Genomic DNA, 21465 nt, shown 5'->3' with positions numbered 1-21465 from the left:
AATCTTGGTGTCGATATGGCAGAGCCCTTTGATTGTTCTGTGGTTGACACAGAGTCTAGGAGATTTATGGAAGGGCTTCCTTCTGTCTAGGTAAAAAGCTATGACACAGTGCACATCCAATGCGTGCAGGATTGCCTCTTGAACGTTAGTGTGTAGTTTTGGGTGGAATGTAGGTAAATGGATTCGTTGGTTGAGATGGAATGAAGAGAATATTTAGGGCATAAACTTAAGATGTGTTCTAAGGGTTGAAGAATATTGTATATGGTGAGTGAGCCATGAGAGCCCCTATTTCAGTAATTCTTTGTGCCTATGTAATGGCGACCAGGAATGCCACTTTCATAGATAAGTGAAGTAATGAGCACGTGGCTCAGGGTTCAAAAGGGAGCTCTGGTTAAGACTTCTGAGAACCAGATTTAGGTCCACTGCAGGCATGGGTTCTCGGATGTCTGGGTATATATTCTGTATGACCATTAGGAAACGCTTAGTAATCGGGTGGGCACATACCAACATCCCGTCTACTCGCTGATGGAATGCTGGGGTGGCCGCAAGGTGAACTCTAAGAGAGCTCGTAGCGAGCCCCGAGTTTTTCAGGGATAATAAATAATCCATGCTTAGCGTAAGTGGTGCCTGGCTTGCAGGTATTTGTTTGTTTTGGCACCATAGGAAGAATCTTTTCCATTTCTGGAGGTAGATAGTGTGTGTGCTGTGTTTCTTGCTTTTTAACAACGCTTGTTTTACCTGTTCTGAGCAAGTTAGTTTGTCAGGGCAGAGCCATGCCTTCAGGTGAAGTCTCTCCGGGTCCGGGTGGAGGACTTGACCATCGTTCTGAGACAGAAGATTCCATAGACAAGGGAGAGTGAATGGTTTGCAGATCACCAAGCATGTCAGGGCCACGTGGGTACTATGAATATTATTTTGGCTTTGTCCATTTGTATTTTGTGTATAACTCTGGAGATCAGAGGTATTGGTGGGAATGCGTATAGGAAAGGAGCATTCCATTTGATGAGGAAAGCTTCCCCAGGGATCGTGCTCTTAGTCCTGCTTATGAGCAGAACTTTGGGCATTTCTTGTTTCTTAATCGCACTGTTAAGCAAGAGACTACCAATTGAAATGTATTAAATATTTTGGATGTTTTAATACATTTTCATATATCTTGTATTCTGCGTAACTGAAATCAAAGTGTATATTTTTATTACAAATATTTGCACTTTAAAAATGATAAATAGAAGAAGTAGTATTTTTCAATTCACCTCATACAAGTACTGCAGTGCAAACTCTTTGTCCTGAAAGTGCAACTTACAAATATAGATTTTTTGTTACATACCTGCACTCAAAAACAAAACAATGTAAAACTTTAGAGGCTACAAGTTCACTCAGTCCTACATCTTGTTCAACCAATCGCTAAGACAAACACTTTTCTTTACATTTACAGGAGATAATGCTGCCCTCTGCTTATTTGCAATGTCACCAGAAAGTGAGAACAGGCATTTTCATGGCTCTTTTGTAGTCGGCATTGCAAGGTATTTACGTGCCAGATATAATAATTTTATTAAGATAATGTTGAAGTAAAAAGAAAACGGTACAGAGTTCAAGCATAGAAGTTTCTGGTTATCAGGAAATAAGGTACAGATTATCAAGTGGTGCGAAATTCAGTTTAGGAACAGGTGGCGTAAGAAATACATAATCTGCAATCTCCCCAATTGGGGGTAAAAGTTTAACCGGTCAAAGTACAGACATTGAGATATGGGGGTATGTTGTCCATGTAATGGCTATGTTCAGGTGTGGAGTATAATGAGTGGATACGATGATGGGGATGGATCTACCCTCATTTGGTGGGATTTAATGTTCAGTGAGTTTATGGTTCCAGTTCATATGGTCCACTGGAAAAAGTCTCTCAGTCCCTCTCCAATAGTTGATGCACGATGTCGTACCGGCTCACACCTCCTGGTACTGCCAGTGGCCGGTAATGTGTTCAATGTAGATGTCCCTGGACCATCGGATGGTGTCCGAGACCATGAGGCGCCGCATGAGCTATGCGTAGCATCAACCAATCCCACAGGTCCCCAGCACACGCTTGTTTCAGGGGTCCCAAGTGCCCAGGGCTTCGACGATCAGGGCATCCATCTGCACCTCATAGCCCTTCGCTCTCAGAGTGTCGGCCAGAGGGGCGTATTTTTATGCCCCTTCATGATTCGGCCACCATTCCAGAGGACATGATTCCATGCTGATGATGCTCGTTAAAAAAATGTGTTAATTACATTTCTGACTGAACTCATTGGGGGAGAACTGTATGTCCTCTGCTCTGTTTTACCCACATTCTAGCAATCTCCGATGATGACCCAGCATGTTTGTTTTAAGAACACTTTCACACCAAATTTGACAAAATGTAGAGAAGGTACCAATATGAGATTTCTAAAGATAGCTACAGCAATCAACCCAAGATTTAAGAATCTGAAGTGTCTTCCAAAATCTGAGAGGGACGAGATAGGGAGCATGCTTTCAGAAGTCTTAAAAGAGCAACACTCCAGTGCGGAAACTACAGAACCGGAACCACCAAAAAAGAAAATCAACCTTCTGCTGGTGACATCTGACTCAGATAATGAAAATGAACATGTGTCGGTCCACACTGCTTTGGATGGTATTGAGCAGAACCCATCATCAACATGGACGCATGTCCCCTGGAATGGTGGCTGAAGCATGCGCATCTGGCACGTAAATATCTTGCGACGCCGGCTACAACAGTACCATGAGAACACCTGTTCTCACTTGCAGGTGACATTATAAACAAGAAGCGGGCAGCATTATCTCCTGGAAATGTAAACAAAATTGTTTGTCTGAGCGATTGGCTGAACAAGAAGTAGGACTGAGTGGACTTGCAAACTCAAATTTTACATTCTTTTATTTTTGAATTAAATATTTTTGTACATAATTGTATATTTGTAAGTTCAACTATCATGATAAAGACATTACATTACAGAACTTGTATTAGGGGAGTTGAAAAATACTATTTCTTTTGTCTTTTTACAGTGCAAACACTTGTAATCAAAAGTAAATATAAAGTGAGCACTCTACACTTTGTATTGTGTTGTAATTGAAATCAATATATTTAAAAATGTAGAAAACATCTAGAAATATTTAAATGTATTCTATTGTTTAACAGCGAGATCATGCGATTAATTGCGATTAATTTTTTTAATCACGTGGCATCCCTAGTTTATATAGAACATACACATGACATTGTCCGTCAGGATCTTTATCATCTTGCCTCGTATGATAGGGAGGAAATGTAGGCACGCATTGCGGACCACGCATAAGTCGAGCAGGTTAATGTGTAAGAGTGTTTCCGTGGGGGACCACTTGCCTTGGGTTGTACGTTGGTTTATGTAGACTCCCCATCCAATAGGTGAGACATCTGTTGTGATTTGTATGGATGGCAGATCCTGTTGAAACGGGATGCCTGAGCAAACATTTATTGGTTTCTCCACCATCGTAGTGAATGTAGGACCTCTGAGGTCAGCATGAGTCTTTTGTGTAGGCTGTGCTTTCATGGAATATACACCGAGTTCAGCCATCCTTAAAAGCAGCAGACGTGTAGTCTGGCGTGTTTTACAACAAAAGTGGTGGCCGCCATAGAGCCCAGGAGTTGTAGGCTGTTGCATGCAGACACCCACACGCTGTCTGACATCACCGATATGAAGGAGGTCAGCGCTGTGAATTGGGGCATTGGTAGCCCTAAGGTGTGAAAGAGAGAGATTATTTGTCGAGCGGTGTGTAAGGGTTTCGTCCTGGTAGGATCTTTTAGTAGGCAATTGTTTAAGTATGGGAATATCAGTATTCCCTGTCTGCGCAGATGAGCAGCTACCACAACTAGGGTTTTGGTAAAGACTCATGTAGTCACTGACAGTCCAAATGGCAGTACTCTGTATTGGAAGTGATCTTGTCCCACTGTGAATCGTAGGAATCATCTGTGAGCAGGATAGATAGTAATGTGAAAGTAAGTATCGTTGTAGGTCAAGGGCTGAGAACCAGTCTCCCTCTTCCAGCGCTGGGATGATTGAGTTAACGGTGACTGATTTGAATCTGTGGTTGCGGACAAATTTGTTGAGTTTTCTGAGATCTAGTATGGTCTCTAACCTCTGTTTTTCTTTGAGTCAGGAAATAGTGGGAGTAAAACTCTTTCCCTCTGTGTTGTGTTAGAACGTGTTCCATGGCCCCTAATTGTAGAAGGTGATCTACCTCTTCTCTCAAAAGGTGCTTCTGAGAAGGGTCCCTGAAGATGGACAGGGAAGGGGGGTAGGTAAAAGGGATGGCATAACCCATTTGAATGATCTCCAAAACCCAGTGGACCATGGTGATAGTGGCCCACATATCGTAGAATGGTCGGAGTCAATAACCAAAAACTTGGGTTACTGGTTCTATTGACGCTGGTAGTCAGGGGAAGTCAGTCAGACCCTCGAACAACGCTTCAAAATTGCATCATTTGAAGGTGCTTGGGACATCGCAGCCTGGGATTGGATAGGGTGACGTCTCTATGGTCTGTGCCTTTGGTTATCAAAAGACCTCTGTTGTCACTCTCCGGTTGTGTCTCTGTTGCACTGGTGAGGTTGCTATCTCCTACATCTATTGTGGGGGTGGGGTATAGATGCCCAAGGTTCGGAGTCTCGTTCAACAGTCCTTCATTGAGTGTAGGACTTCATCTGTTTTTGCCAAGAATAGTTTTTCCCTGTCAAAGGAGAGATCCTCAACTTTAGTCTGGAGGTCCTTTGGAATTCCAGAGGATTGTAGCCAGGAGGCCCTCCTCATGACTACTGCTGTAGCTGTTGTGCAAACAGCTATGTCAACGACGTAAAGGGACGCTTGTAAAGCTATCCTTGACACAAGTTGACCATCAGTTATAGTGGATTGCAATTGCTCCCTTCTTTCTTCTGGGATGTCTGCCACAAATTTGTTGAGTTTTTGGTAATTATCATGGTCGTATTTCGCTAGTACTGCTCTGTAGTTGGCCATGCGAAACTGAAGTGCTGCCGATGAGTAGATTTTTCGGCCAAACAAATCAAGTCTCTTCAAGTCTTTGTCATGTGGAGTGGCTTCATAATGGGGTTGTTTCCCTCATTGGTTCGCCGCCTCCACCATCAAGGAGTTTGGCTGACGGTGTGAAAATAGGAAGCCCATACCCTTGCTGGGCACATAATTTCTATCCACCCTTTTGCATGTCGGAGATATGGTTGCTGGTGTTTGCTACAATAATTCTGTTTCCATCAGTGCGCTATTAATAGGTAGCGCAATCTTAGTTGAGGATGCTAAGTGTAGGATTTTGAGGAGCTGATGTTGGTTTTCAGTCACCTCTTCCAGCTGGATGTTCTGGCTTTGTGCCACCCATTTTGAGTAACTCTTGAATTGTTTTGAGTCATCTGCAATGGTGGGTGGGGGGGTGGCGGCATGACTGCCTAATCCGGAGATGAAAATGAGTTGTGAGTTGGTGATTGTTCTTGGTTATTAGAATCATCCAATTCCTCTACAGAATCCTCATGCATCTCTGTGCTCAGTAGACTGCCCATGGCTCCCACTGTGCCCATTGCATTTGGAATGGCATGGGGGGGGGTGGGCACCTTCACAGGTTAGTCAGCCATTGGGGCATGTTCCTGTGTAGACGTTCCCTGCCTGAGGAAGAGTAATGTCCAGAGTAGAAGTCTGCCTCATCAACATCAGCTTCCTCGTCACTGGAGAATCTGGAGGCATTTGGTGAGTCCGGTTGTACTGGTGCCATTGGCAACGGAGAACTGTTGGTTCTGAGTATTGGTGATCCCGGTGTGGATGAAATTCTGATATCGGCTGAGGGAGCACAGTGCCATGCTCTTATGTATAGAAGCCTGGGAGATCGATCCTGTCCGCTTGTGCATGGCCTCGACCAGTGCCAACTTAGTGCAATCAGGTATCGGCTCCGTAGTGTGCGGCACCGCTGGAGGTGGCATAGCTAGCTGAGGCGCTGTCAGCACCATGTCCTTCTTCGGAGGTTGACTTATGCCCTCAATCCTTATCTCTGTCAGCAGAGGTCCCGGTACGGATGGTGCCGGAGGCACCTGGAGCATCAAACACGTTCATCCTGCTGGTCGTCGGCACTGCAGTTAGTGATCTTGGTGGAGACTGTTTTCTCTTCAATGGTTCTCCATGAGCAGGAGATGTCTCCCTGTTCTTCAGCTTTCTGGAGGAGAGGGTACTCGATCTGTCCAGGGAGGAGGCACCTGGAGAATCCCCTGATGGGGTTGTTCCCGAAGCAAACAGGGGTATGAGGGATTTATCCATAAGAATAATTTTGACTAAGAGATCCCTGTCCCTCCTCATTCTGACTTTAAGATTGCTACAATGGGATCATTTCTGGGGAATGTGCTCCTCCCCTAAGCAGTGGACGCACCGTGAGTGTCCATCGGAAACAGACATCACATCCTTACAAGAAGCACATCTTTTAAACCCAGGAGAGTCTGACATTTTCAGAATCCAACTTCAATTGGGGAACTAAAAGAAACAGAGGGGTAACTCCCTTAGGGAGGGGTTGTTTTTTTTAAAAGGGGAATTTAACTGATTAAAACAGAAACCTAGATCAACAATGAACTAACTATTGAGGATTAAACTTAAGTATTTCTAACTCTTTCCTAGATGATTTTGTGACACTGCCATTGGAGCTCTGTCTCCAGCAGAGGATGGTTGAGAAGAAACTGAGGGGGTTGGGCGAGCACTGGTTGAATCGCCAACAGCACCGCAAGACAGCTACTGCGCACACGCATCCCAACAAGGCACTGCTACTGAAAATCTCCAATAAGCAGTGCCGGGATGCACCGACACTTGAAGTGGAGCACCCACAGGGACAGCACTCGAAGAAAAATACAAATTTCTTCTATAAACCTAGTGAACAGATGAATTAGAGACTGTTCTGATCTCAGTCACTGTTTTGTTTTTCCCCTTTTCTGTTTAACCATATTTGATATGCAATATGCTTTGGATTCTGGAAAGAGCTTTTCTCTAAAGACACCAAAAGTACTGAACTGAGATTTGAATTGCTGAGTTGGCCAGGCTATAAAAATTTTGTCACAACTGATTAAAAAAACATTGTAGGTACAGTATCCATGTCAGGTCCACTTCAATAACGAATATACAGATACAATGCATGAACAGGATGGATTAACAGGTTCAGTTAAATACTTAAGTTATAATATAATCTTTGCTCAACAAAACATTACTAATTATTATTTGTATTATCATAGCACCTAGAAGCCCTAGTCATGGACCAGAACCCCTCTGTTTCCAGCGCTGTACAAACATCACAACAAGACAGTCCCTATTCCAAAGAGCTTACAGTTTAAGGGCTTGTCTTCACTGCAACAGTTAGTTTGAGTTAGTGCATTCCGAGTTAGCCTAGCTCAAGTGTGAGCAACCACACTTCAAAACACTGGAGCTACACAGAGTGATTTGGTTAGCAGCATATATTGACTGGATTAACAGCTGAAGAGTTGTCCAAACTTGAGTTGTTGCATCCTCTCTGCATTAGTAGCTCAAGCATCAACATCACTTGAGCTTTATTAGTAAATATTAATTTTATTATTCTTTTGTACACTTCTTCTAGCATTTGCAGTGCTTGCCAAGCCACTCAACAGCAGTTTCATCAGCAGAATGAAGGGCCCTAAGCCTACCATGAAGTCTAGTTAGTGGACATTCGTTGACATGAGCTATTGACTGACGGCAGCGACATTGACAACTTGGGCCATCGTGCAGACCAAAGCGTAGAGGCTGGCTGCACGTATTCCTTGGCCAGTTTGGAACCTGTTCAACAGAGTCCAAAGCTGGCATGGAAGGTCAAATCCCAGTGGTCAAATGGTTGGATCACCGACAAGCAAAAATATTTCAAACATCTTTAGCTAACCACTCATTGGGCCATGGGGTAGCTGCTGACAGCTTCCGATCTGGCAGTTGAGACTATAGTGGATGCCTCAACATAAATTGTGCTTTGGGGTGACTGAAGATGTCCATATACAATGGGAGATCAGGACTGGCACATAGCTTTTCCACCAGTCCACCTGTAGACTCTCCATGATGAACGTGTGGAGGAGCTATGTTGCTCAGAACTGGTAGCCATGAATAGGAGTGGGGCGCAGGATGCCTGTGATGATGCACATGGTCAAGTTCAATTCAGTGTCGACCAATTTACTGTGAGGTGAATGACACCACACAGGGGCACAGTATTCCACTGAGGAACAGCGCCAAAGCCAATGTGCATAGTGTACACTAAACTGTCATGATTCTTTGGTCAAAGAACAGAATCCTTATCGTGCAGCACTTTGTTTTAGACTGAACTAGTGTGTGACTAGTCATTAGGAATGTGCGTACTCTATATACTCTTTACCTTAATCTTGCTAATTTAATCCAGATGCCCAAAAAGGGACCCTTAGCAAAGTAACATAGGATGTCTGTTACTACAAATGAGTGACTTAATGAACAAAGCATGTGACTGATATGGAGTTACGATCAAACTATGTTCAGTGATGGTTAAGAGATCTTATTTATGAAGTAATCACCCACTGACAAATTTTTTAACTTACAAAAAATTGCTTGCTACTACAGTTGCACTTAATAATAATGACTGTGTTAAAAATCCCTGAAGCTTATCAATCATGTAAACTGTATTGAGAATCATTTTAAGGGTCATTTCTAATGCATAAGTTTGGACATATAGAAATGACACTTAGACAAGCAATGCTGGCTTTAGCCTAGTTTGCTTAACATGAGGGCAATGTTGCCTTAGTGACCTTGTTATTAAGCAAACCTGCTTACAGTTGTAGCTGTAGGTAATGATGTCCTATACATCACTATAAGCACCACTTCTTTAATTCCTTATTTTGCAGGGTGGATTGGTTAGATCAAAGCAATATTTAAATACCTCAACTGAAATTAATTTTAATCAACTTTTCCATTTGTATTTCAGTTATTTTCTACAGGTACATTCTCACTGGTTGATATAACTATTAAAACATGATGACTTACAACTACATAGAATCTTTACACTAGATTTGGTACATCTTTTTTTATATCTAGGAGAGTACACTGTAGCTATACACATATATTTAAACTAGGACTGTCAAGCAATTAAAAAAATTAATCACGATTAATCGCACTGTTAAACAACAGAATACCATTTATTTAAATATTTCTGAATGTTTTCTACATTTTCAAATATATTGATTTCAATTACAATAGAATACAAAGTGTACAGTGCCATGCAAATGTAAACAAACTGCCTGGCAGCCTGCCAGCAGATTACCCTGACGGGCTGCATGCGGGGCATGTGCCGCAGGTTGCCCACCACTGATTTAGACCATCCCTGACAGATGTTTGTCTAACCTGCTCTTAAAAATCTCCAATGATAGACATTCCACAGCCTCTCCTATACATACTAGTTTAGAATTTTTAAAGAATTTAAAACCTTTTTCCCCCCAGGGATTGTTACCCAAAAACAGGTTTTGGGAGCCCCTATAATAGCCTACCTATTGCTCCCTTAATCTGTCCTTCCTAAAGTACAGGTTTCCAGGTTAGTTAAGGAAATACTTGAAGGACAGAGATACAGCCTTCCAATAAATGACTGACAGGCAATATTCCTTCCAAAACAAGGCACCTTTTTATTAATGCAACTAATAATTTCTAATACAGTAATGACCTAAAAACCTAAATAAAATACAAACCCCTTATTCTAAGCTAAAAAGCATTTTAAACTGCAGTAACATATACAGTTCAAATGATTTTAAGTGAGTGTGCGCTCTAACAGATGGCCAGTCTGTTACAGATCGCTGACACATATACATCTTTATTAACCTACACACACACACAATAATACTTTATGCTATACTATGCTACACTATAATTATCACAAGCAAGCTTACTATCCGTTGATTTCTGCTGCAGCCACTTGGTTGCCGTCAGCTTCAGGAAGCTATCAGCTTGGCTCTGCTCCATCCCAATCGCTTCAACTCCTCTGGGAGCTCCTGTCCTCTCCATCCCAATCTTCTCCCTACTGCTCTTGCTGCTCCTGAGTGTCTACTTTTATACTGTCCTGTCAGCTATCAGTTCCTTACTGCACATGGTCACTGACAGTTGTTTACTTCAAAGTTATGACCTGCTGAACTTTCACTCACTTGGCTTTCTGCCAATGCATTCTGGCTTTCTGCCAATTTTATGCTGTTTACCTAGTTTGAAGTTCAAGAAATCAATCAAGTGTCAAGTTCAGAAAATATCTTGTGACCTGTGGTGACCCATCTTTTTTTTTTTAAACTACTTTAACCTACTTTCTGCCCTTGACCTATTTTCAGTGACCATGTGACTCGCAGCATCCAATGGTATGTGACATGCAACTTCTAACAGAAGAGCGACTTTTGCTTATTCCAAATGGAAGCTAGGGACACAAAATGGAATCTGAGGAATTTCTCCAATATCAGAATGGCCTTACTGAAGTTTTCTCTCTCATGTTTTAACCTTATTTAACTTACCTAATCAATAAGCTAATGACAGCAGTAACTATTTAATCACTACTTATACTCCTGGGGGAATTCTGCACCAAAAAATTAAAAATCTGGAACAGGTTTCGGGGGGGAGGGGGAGGGAGAGACACTTTTAGGGAGCTTCCCCCTTGCAGACCCTGGCTGACCCCTAGCCTCTCCCAATCAGTCAGGCACGTGTCCTTCCACCCCCACTCAAGACACCCACCCTCCCCATCCCATGTGGCCCTGCACCCCCTCCCTCTTTCTCCATGTGTCTCTGTGCCCCCACTTAGCTCACTCCCCCATCCCTATGTGGCCCTGCCCCTCTGCCCATGTGCTCCTGCACCTCCTTCCCCCCGTGGCCCTGCGCCTCCATTCCCATTCAGTCCCTGCCCCAGTCTGTCCTCCCCCACTAGCCCTTATGAGCCCCTGTGACTCCACAACAGCCCCACACTGTCCGTCTCCCCACAGCCCCTGCCTCTTGACCTGGCCCTACAGGTGCTGTGAAGAAGGCTCTGCAGGCTCTCTCTCTTCCCTAGCTGGCGGGCAGCAGCTGCTGTGTTCTATCACCCTCTGGTGGACAAAAGATGGAACTGCAGCAACTTTTCAGCAGAAGCTTTTTCTGTGCAAAAAATTAAAAATATGTGCAGCTCATTAATTATGCGCACGTGCAATGGTGCAGAATTCCCCAAGGAGTATACTGAGACCATCTGTGGCCATAATTATCTCTTAATGACTTGGATATTAATCAAGTCATTACTCAATGGCTTGTTGTTACATTGATTATAGAACACATCTGTTATAATAATGTTCCCTGCCCATCTGGTCAATTACATTGCCCATTTATGACAACCACCAACTTTTGTTAATTAGTCCTTTCTCCGTCTCTGGACTATGTCAGCAAGGTCAAGATAAGGCGAGTGGATATTACAGTACAGTCCTACTAATGATAACAGATGTTAGTCTCGCAGTAGCTCCATTTAAAATAAAGCACTATTTTAGACACACTGTGAAGGAAAAATCTAGTAGGCCTAAACTAATAGGCCTAAAACTTTGGTCAAGCTAACTGTGTATATAAAGCATAAGAAGAGAGTGAGGAAAATTCCACTGAGGGCCAAATTGCAAAAGCACAGCTTAAGAAATGTAACCATAACCGCTAGAAGTTAGAAAAAAAGTTAACCACAAAGTAACACCTGTCAATAACAGGAAAAGCTTAAAGAAAAGGAGTACTTGTGGCACCATAGAGACTAACCAATTTATTTGAGCATAAGCTTTCGTGAGCTACAGCTCACTTCATCGGATGCAACAAAAAGCTTGTTTTTTGCTAAACTCCAAGTAAGGCAAAGCTACTGTTGAAGCTTGCACTATATGCCAAATAAGGAAAGTGCTGTTGAAGGAAGTGGGTTTGGCAAACTGTGGTTTTCAGCAATATAAGCTCCTGTATTTCTGTATTGTTTACGCCAGAGCAGCTCCGGCTGACTCTCCCTGTATGCGCATGCTCGAATAAAGCTGGCCTCAGGCTTGTTCTGAACCAAACACAGCGCGTGGTTAATTTTCCACCACAACACTTCGGCCAACACAGCAAGAATTCTGGAATTTTTGGCCAAAGAATCGTGATCTTAATACATGTAAGCAATCATAAAAGGTTAATATTTACTATCACTGGTTTACATAATTGGTAAGCTGAAGAAACCTGTTTCAGGGATAAGGTCAGCAGAAACCATTGTGGTCATCTAGTCTGACCTCCTGTATAACGTAGGCCAAGAACATCCTCAAAACAATTCCTAGGTTATATCTTTTAATAAGAAGATCCAAACTTAATCTAAAAATTGTGAGTCATGGAGAATCCACCACAACCCTTGGTAAATTGTTCCAATGATTAGTTACTCTCACCATTAAAAATTTACCCCTTATTTCAAGTCTAATTTGTCTAGCGTCAACTTCCAGCCATTGAATCATGTTATATCTGCCTCTACTAGACTGAAGATCCCATTATTAAACATTTGTTCCCCCTGTAGATTCATATAGACTGTAATCAAGTCACCCCATAACTTTCTCTTGGTTAAGAAGAATCAACAGCTATTAGCCAAGAGAGTTAGGGATACAACCCCAACCTTGAGGTGGTCCTAGATCTCTGACTGCCAGAAGCCAGGAGGTGAAAAACTGGGGAAGATCATTCCAACTGCCCTGTTCTGCACACTCTCCCTGAAGCTCTGGTACTGGCCACTGACAGAGAGAGGATACTAGGCTAGATCAACCATTGGCCTGACCCAGGTTCTTAGAGTATATCACTATCAGGCATGCTTCCTAATTCTTTTATTATTCTGAGTGCTCTTCTCTGAACCCTCTTCAATTTATCAATATCCTTCCTGATAAAATAATGTATTGTTCAACCATAAAAGATATCTGTAGCCATATCATTATGACAAAACATCTGTTAGAGTGCTTCCTGATAAACTAAAAGCATCTCTCAAAAGATCATTACTTCATCAATTACAGAAAACAGCTACCCCCTTTCCTCAATCACAAGTAGCCCGTTTCTGGCCATCTGGACACATTTCTTAATAGTCACTGGGTCAGAGGACACACAATCTATCACTAACAATATACTATAGTCAAGCAAAATTCAGCTTATTGATAACACAATAGGGCAGATAAAGTAAGCTTAAATACAAAGAATTATAAACACAAGGCATGGTGGGACTCTGGCTCACCTACAAGAATCAAAGCGTAGTCATAAGTTACTATGGTGAAGTTATTTTTTTTAAAGTCATCCTGTGAGGCTAGCTAGAGTAAGGAAGCCTGTTATTAGCTCAATGGTCAAAAAAAAAAGGTTGAGAGGGCTGTACAACTTGGTTCTTAAGACTCACAATCTTCAGCATTCCAATAGCTTTCTGAGCACAGACCAAGCCTCCTCAGCGTTTATTCGTAGAGAGAACCTTCCATTGGCATGAGAGTGAGTTTATGGAGCAATTTTTAGTGATTCTGTTCTTGTATTTCCTTTTTCCACTACATGTTTTGGCCTTGGAAATAGTATTAACTATGTTTTCAATGCACTTCAGAGAATTCCAGTTGATCACATCTGTGATGCTAACAATTTATATCCCTTATGATGAAAGTTCTCTTCTTCTTTAGCTCTACAGATGGGTTTGGTAGTTCAGTCACACCACTCAGCTTCTGGGTGTCCCTTCTAGCCAAGCCAGAGTTTTATATCCTCACAGTATAACCTTAAATGTGCATTAACAGTTCTAAGCTGAATCATAAATGCAAGTCCTGAATGGACACACCATGGTATTGAGGGATATATGGAGATCAGCATGTCACAAAAACCGATGACTGGGGGATTTTTACTTACATTGCCAACGTTACCATCTTGAATTGAACATGAAAACATCTTTGGAAACTATATTTTCCTTTGTGTTCAAAAGAATTCTAATCTGCACTAGTCTATAATGGTTCTTATGTCAGGGTCACCACCTTTGTATCTGAGCACAGTCTGACCAGAACAGGAATCTGAAGGATCTGCCCCCTCCCAGGTGAGTGCCCTGGGCTATGGCAGGTCTTTCTAGTCTCTCTGGTTGAAGCTGTTCAAATGTGTATAAACAGTTGAAGGAGTGTTACAAGAGTAAAACTAAAGTGATATCTCCAAGACAAAACATGGAACTCAAGTTTTAGAAATAGTGGATCTCTCAACACCATCTATTCTAAAGATACTATGCACACTAAATAGAAAACTTTTAATTGTGTATGTGAAATTATCAAACAAAACAGTTAGTGAATTGAATTACTTTGTAGTCATGCTAACCTTTATTGTGGAATCCAACTAGTAGTTCAGTTGTCCTAACCTGTTCTTTTTATATGCAGAATAGGTCAAAAGCAAGATGCAAGTTGTGTTGCTGTTTGCCAAATATAAACTGGGTGCTAGGCAGTTAATGCAGATGTCTCCGTGGGCTACTGACATCTAAATGCTGTGCACAAAACCACTGAATCGTTCCATTTACACTATCTGAACTAGTACCATCCAAATAGATATGCATTAAGTTCTGTGTAAACTCCGAACAGGTTTGAATAACAGGAACACCAAAGTGTCATTATTTCCTTAGTATACATGGACAATAAACAGTGCGTGTGTATTTTGAGTTACAATTGATCACTGCGTTTCCCTACACATACCCCCTGAAAACCGTAATGAATAACTGCGGAGCATCGCGCACCCAGGAGGCTAACCCCTGGGAAATTTATATCCTTTGTGCGATCCCAGGGGGCCCGTTTGAGTAACAGCAACGCAACACAGGCTGGAGCAGGCATTAACCTGGGGACACGCCTGGGCCCCAGGCTCTTTCCCTCGGCACCGGCTACAAGGAAAGCCGGGAGGCGCCGCTCCCTTCCGAGGAGCGGAGACAAAGCCCCCACCCCAGCCGCTGAGAACCAACCCCTGTTCGGATCGGCGGCTCACAGGAAGCCACGAGGCCGGCGGCAAACACTCCCGGCTGCGAAGCGTTGGGCGGAGGCAGCTCCCCGCCCCCGGCTCCCGGGGGCCGCTCACCCTTCCCCCCACTAGGGGGGCCCCTGGAGCCGCAGACAGCGGCGGAGGCTGATGACCCCCAACTCCCTCCCCTCTCGGAGGAGCAGCGACGCCCCCCCCTCCACCCACCCCACCGGGGCAGCGAGGCTGATACGCCCCCCCTCGGTTCAGCGAGCCGGGGTGGGGGAGGGGGGGAAGGTTCCTCTTGCCCAAGTGCCCCGGAGCCCGGCCGCCACCACCTCTCCCGCGCGCTCCCCAGCCGGCCGCGCAGGTACCTGAGCATGTAGCGGGCTCGGAGAGGCGGGCGCGCGGGACGGACGGTCCCCGTGAAGCGCAGCCGGCGGCGGGAGCTGGAAGGAGGCGCGGCCAATGGAGTTGTTGGGCCGGAGGGGGGGGGGGGCGGGAACCGTTCTCGGTCCCCAGAAAGCGCGAGACGCTGCCCCAGCGCCGCGTTCCAACCGGGTCCCGGACTGACCCGCAAACTGCCCGGCCCCGCCCCGTCCGCCTGGACCCGCCCCCAGGAGCGCGAGACGCTGCCTCGGCTCTGCTCGCGCGCTGCCCGGGCGCCGCCTTCCAACCAGGTCCCAGACTGACCCGCAAACTCCCCGGCCCCGCCCCGTCCCCCTGGACCCACCCCCAGGAGCGCGAGGCGCTGGCCAGGCGCCGCCTTCCAACCGGGTCCCGAACTGACTCGCAAGCTGCCCGGCCCCGCCCCGTCTGCCTGGACCCGCCCCCAGGAGCGCTCGCCCCAGAGGAGCCGGCGGCGGCAGGAAAACTGTGTCTCGCGCGGTCCTAGCGTCCTCCGTATTCCAACCGCCCTCACCCGCACCTTGCGAGCAGAGCCCAGCGCCAGGCACCCGCGCGCTGCTTCCCCCAAGCCGAGCGAGGTGGGGAGGGGCTGCCGTCTGGCCCCAAGGCTGCCCTGCAGCCGCCCCGAGTCCCCCAGCCGCGGTGGGGGGGAGCTGCTGAGCCAAAGTTTATGGTGGGGGAGCGGGTTGGGTTGCAAGCAGTGAAGAGGCTTTTGCAAGGAATTGGAAATTGTTCGGCAAAGAGGGGCCCCCCGCTGATGCAACTGGGCCAGTTGATCACTGAAAACAAAAATGTGAAATAAAAATATTGGGGTGGGGGCATTTCTCTTTCTTTCCCCTCCCTCTTTCCCTCCTCCCCCATTGGAATAAGCCCAGCAAACACTAGGGGTCGGTTTGGTGAAAATTCATAAATTTGCAAATAAAACAAAACCCCCTGTTATTGTCGTTATTGATTGACTGATTGACTGCAGAAAACAAATAACAAGGGGAAGGGACCTCAGCTACACACTGGGCTGCAAAAGCACTTAGTCCAGAATCAGAGTGGCCTAGCCACGCTGAGAGTTACACCAGTGTTGATGATAATGGAACCAGAGTCCCATAATGCTTTGACCTAGGCCAAAGGAGAAGGAGGAAAATACTGTCTGAAAAAGCAATGTTGAAATGACAATTTCCGTATAAGGAATGAAATTATGCTAAAAGACTACAAAATCAGTTCTCACTAGCAGATGCATAAAAAGTGTACTTTGCTTTATTTCTGTAACTACAAACATAATTGAATACGGTGTTTGTGTAACTACTATAAGACAGTAGCTAGTACTAAATAAGTGAAATATATGTAAAGTGCTTTGTATGTATGCTAAATTGTATCACTTTGGAGTGCACTGAAGATGAATACTTTTAATTTCCCTACATGCAGAAAGCTTAGCAGAACCTGTCAAACTATTGTGCCAGCTGCAGAGCCATACCAGGAAAGACAGGAGAAGATGAAAGATTTTGTTGATCCTTAACCAACACTCCTTCTGTACTAAGCTACGGCTAGTGTAGGATATCTTTACATTTGCTGACTTCTGGAAAATTATGTTCAAAACAAGATAAGAACCTGGTAAGAACTGTTGTGGAAATCTTGGGTAATGCATGGAGAGTTCCATCAGTCATAAACAAGTATCCTATATAGATAGGCTTGCATTCTTTTGAAACAGCCCTAGGGTATTATTATTACCTACAGTGGGTTATTCGACACTCAGACCCTAACACAGTGTAACTATTATTACGAATTATTCCAGTTAGGACACGTACAGTTCATTTCTAGGCTGAGGCAACCAAATAAAGACAAACTGCAGAGTATCTCAAAGTTTGTAGGTTTATTACGCTCGAGCGTGGTACCGCTCCGTTAAGCGGAACGGGACCCCGATTACAGGTTACACACAGATTATATACTGTTGGCAAAACATCCTGCCTGTGTGCCTCGGGGGACCTAAACCAATAAACAGGCCTTCTCCTTATCTATTACCAATCCCCTGCAGCCACCTTCCCTATGCAAAAAAGCTGAAGTGGTAACTATTTCAGGCATGTCGGCTGGTTCCTGTCTCCTTTGTTTCCCTTATCTTGAAACTGTCCAGCTCTCCACCTTGAAGGATCCTTCTTTCCTTGGTACGTGATGTGATCGCTTCTAGTTAATGGCCGAGAGGAAACCCAAAATGGAGTCACATATGCTAACTAGGTCGATTTCCCCTTACAGTCCCTCCTTTTCTTATGTACGTCAGTAAACTATATCGGGGCAGAATAACCTCAATGCAAGATTAAAATTTGCCGGCAGCACATACTACAGCATTGTAGGCATACAAAGAATAATACAAAAACAGAAACAGCTATAAGAATGAGGTACAAAATATGCCTTCCCCAAGCCCCCAAGTCTGGCAGCTAAGAGGTGAGCCAGCTCCAGGCCTCATGGAATCCGGTACTGGTGTCATCAAGGGTGACACAGTGAAGCGAGGTGGCCTGCTGCATAAGGGTGTGGATATCGGTTTCCACCCTGTGGTGTTGATTCACAAAGACACAACAGCTTTAGATAACAAGAGCACAAACGCCCACCTGGTTTGCAAGGAGATAGTCCAAGGGTAAGCGGTTCTGCAGTGTGGTCTGAGATAACTGAGTCACCTCAATTTGAAGGGTAGACAAGGCGTCTGCGGTGACATTTGCCATTAATTCTAAGGCTGCAGAAATATTAACTATAGCCTTTTCCAATTCACTCACCCCCTCCCAGGGCAAAAACCAACGAACAAAGGAGTGAAAGCCTGTAGGCCGTTCAGAGAGAGGGTTTAATGGGACATTTTGTCGGTTCCTCCATACCAGGTTCCGAATTTCCCCCTGGGCCAGGGTCTGGTGTACGGCAACAGCGGGTACTATGGCTCCTAAGGTGCATGTACCCCACCAACCTGCCGGGAGGACCTTATAAGCCATGTGGTTGCACAACCAGAACCAGCCTGAGCCCTCAGGGACCAGCCACAGCGCCCTGGAATACTTGGGGGGACTTGCCACACCAGAGCTAATGCGGGTGGTATCATTGCACCCTACAAAGTTACCCACAAAAACTGTATTTTCGAAATTCTTACATCGTGACACACATAAAGCATAACTACCCTGGGCCACCATATCAATAGACCAAGTTTGGATTGTAACATTCCAGTTAAATGGAGTGTCTGTCCATAATCCAGCCTGGAGCGTTCGGTGGAGAGGGATAGACACCCCTACCAGCGGGATTCCCTGACCTATGTATCTGGGGGTATGAATACAGACCCAACACTGCGTTCGGTTAACCCCCTGTGCTATAGCATGGGTTAAATCCAGGAAGCTGTTGTCTTCCCATCTGTGTACCAAACTCGAGAATAGAGAGGGGATTCCACAGGCCACCCATACCAGTATTTGCATCTTCCCGTGTACCACGCAAAAAACAGGACAACAAATATAAGTCCAAGTAACAAGAAAACAAGAAGTTCTGATGGAGTCTCGAGATCCCAATAGTTGGGGAGTTCAGCCCAGGGACTGCCAGTGGTGTTCATTTGCGGGGTGGCTCATCAGACAGCTCGTCGGGCCCAGGCGGGGGTCCCTGCGCCAACTTAGCGTAGCTGTGATGGATCCAGGAACTTCAACCTGCAACTTTTAAAGCAGAATAAGTACATAACAGAACCTGGTATGGCCCCTCCCATCGGGGTTCCAAGGGGTCTGTATGGGGGAATTTTTTTTACCACCACCCAATCCCCTGGTTTGAAGGGATGACCTGTAACCCCAATGGTGCGGTTTGAAACAATTGAGCCACAGACTGGTTGTTACTGAGCTCTATTTGTAATCTGGCTACATACCTGGCCAAGGTCTCATCTCCATCCAAAAGGCTAGTGTGAGAGGGAACATAGGTTCCCGGAACCAAAGCTGGCCTCCCAACCAATACCTTGAATGGGGACAAGCCCAGGGGCATGCGTGGGGCCCGCCTTACGTGCCACAGGACTATGGGCAAAACCTCTGGCCACTTCAGTCCAGTCTCTTTGCAAAACTTTGCTACCATCGTCTTCAGGGTTTGATTCATGTGCTCCACCTGCCCTGCCGACTGGGGGTGGTAAGAGGTGTGGAGTTGTCACGCAATCCCCAGGCACCGGTACAGCTCCTCTAAAATCTTTGCAGTGAAGTGTGATCCTCGGTCCGAGCTGATGATTTCAGGGACTCCATTTCTGGGCACAATGTCTTTCACTAGAAATTTTACCACAGATCTGGCATCTGTTTTTCTGGTTGGTACTGCTTCGGGCCATCCAGAAAGTTGATCCACTATTACAAGGACGTGGCGAAACCCCGAGCTTTTAGGCATTTCTGCATAGTCCACCTGTAATCGCTGAAACGGGAAGTTAGCCCAAGGTCTCCCCCCCCCAGTGTTGGCATCGAGCCGAGACCGAGCAGAGAAGGCCAGGCAAGTAGAGCAGGAGCCAAGAGCTCGCTTCACCGCCGGATAGACATGAGGCGCTGACCAACATTTAAGAATAGCAGCTGCAGTGGCCTGAATACTGGCATGACCCAAAGAATGAAAACAGTGGGCGGCCGAGAGCAGATAGCGATATGGGAGAATAGGTTTGTTCCCAATTCACCAAACTTTATCGACGCCTTCAGAGCCTTCCCAACGTTTCCAGTCCTGGAGCTTGTCAGGCGGCACATCAGCATACAAGTGCGTCCAGTCCGTCAGCAGGAAGGACGTATCCAGAAGAAGAGTTGCTGACACCGGAAGGGGCTGAAGGGCAACAGTCTTTGCGGCTACATCAGCCAAGGCATTACCTTGAGAGACAGGATTCTCAGACTGCTGGTGAGCACAACAGTGGACAACAGCCAGTTCGAGAGGACCTTGAATGGCGCCCAAAAGTGCAGAGATTAAAGGGCCGTTTGTAGTTTTAGTGCCTGAGGAGGTTAGAAATCCTCGCTGTTTCCAGAGCTGGCCCATAGCATGGCAAATCCCAAAGGCATATCTAGAGTCTGTATAAATGGTAACAGATTTCCCAACAGACAACAAGCAAGCTCTAGTAAGAGCTTGCAATTCCGTGCCCTGAGCACTAAAGGAAGGAGGAAGGGGGGCTGCTTCTACAACAGTTGTCTGAGTAGTGACGGAATAGCCGGATACCCGTTGGCCCTCCAAATAGAAGGAGGAGCCAACGGTAAAAAGGGACAGGTCTGGGTTTTTCAAAGGGAGGTCACGTAAATCCGGGCGAGGCTTACCGCTCTCAGCGACGACGTCCATACATACATGGTGAGGCGTGCCATCCTCCGGAAGGGGTGTCAGTGTAGTGGGGTTGAGGATGTTGCAGCGGCGAAGGGTGATGTTGTCAGCGGCCAGCAGAATCAGCTCATATTTGTGTGCCCGCTGCGGAGACAGCGCCTGCATTGTATGCTGTTTTAAGAGAACCTCAATCTTGTGTGGGACCCAGACAGTCAAAGGGTGACCCAGAACAATAGGGCATGACCGTTCCACCATAAGGGCTGCAGCGGCAATGGACCGCACACAGGAGACTGATCCCCGAATGACAGGGTCTAATTGTACGGAATAGTAAGCTATGGGGCGTGGGCGATCCCCTTGGTACTGCAATAGGACACCGCTGGCCACTCCCCGCTGCTCGTGACTGAAGAGAAAAAATGGTTTACCGTAATCCAGGAGTCCCAAGGCGGGTGCAGAGATCAGGGCTTTCTTTGTGGACGCAAAAGCGGCTTCCATCTCCGGGGTCCAGAGAACAGGATCGGAGTTAGAAGTTGTGGTGGCCTGGACTAACGGTTTCATCAATTCCCCGAAGGCCACTATCCAGGGTCGGCAGAACCCCACAGCCCCCAGGAAAGCCCACAACTGCTTTTTTGTAGTCGGGCACCGGTAATCCTGGATTGCCTGCACCATATCAGGGGAGAGTAAACGCTCTCCAGGCCGAATCACAAAACCTAAATAGATCACCTGGGTTTGGCACAGCTGCAGCTTGGATGGAGATGCACAGTGGCCCTTATTAGCTAATGCAGTAAGCAGAGTAACAGAATCAGCTAAACATGCATTATAATCAGAGCTAACAATCAACAAATCATCCACATATTGGACTAG

The 21465-nt window shown here is 45.6% G+C and overlaps 1 protein-coding gene across 4 annotated transcripts in view; it reads right to left on the bottom strand.

The window, feature by feature from the left end:
• Window positions 1–15482, bottom strand: part of RESF1 (retroelement silencing factor 1) — a 54366-nt gene extending 38884 nt beyond the window's left edge. For 3 of the 4 annotated variants that reach the window (XM_077827811.1, XM_077827793.1, XM_077827821.1), the window contains exon 1: window positions 9927–10076. The gene's annotated coding sequence lies outside the window, so the exon portion shown is untranslated. Of the gene's footprint in view, window positions 1–9926; window positions 10077–15320 lie in introns of those variants that run through there. The other variant, XM_077827801.1, reaches the window with a different exon arrangement.
• Window positions 15483–21465: the final 5983 nt, after the last annotated feature.

This window comes from Eretmochelys imbricata, chromosome 1 (genome assembly GCF_965152235.1).
Source record: "Eretmochelys imbricata isolate rEreImb1 chromosome 1, rEreImb1.hap1, whole genome shotgun sequence".
NCBI classification, from domain to species: domain Eukaryota; kingdom Metazoa; phylum Chordata; order Testudines; family Cheloniidae; genus Eretmochelys; species Eretmochelys imbricata.
The sequence above is the reverse complement of the archived record's forward strand: the minus strand, read 5'-3'. Positions and strand labels throughout refer to the sequence as shown.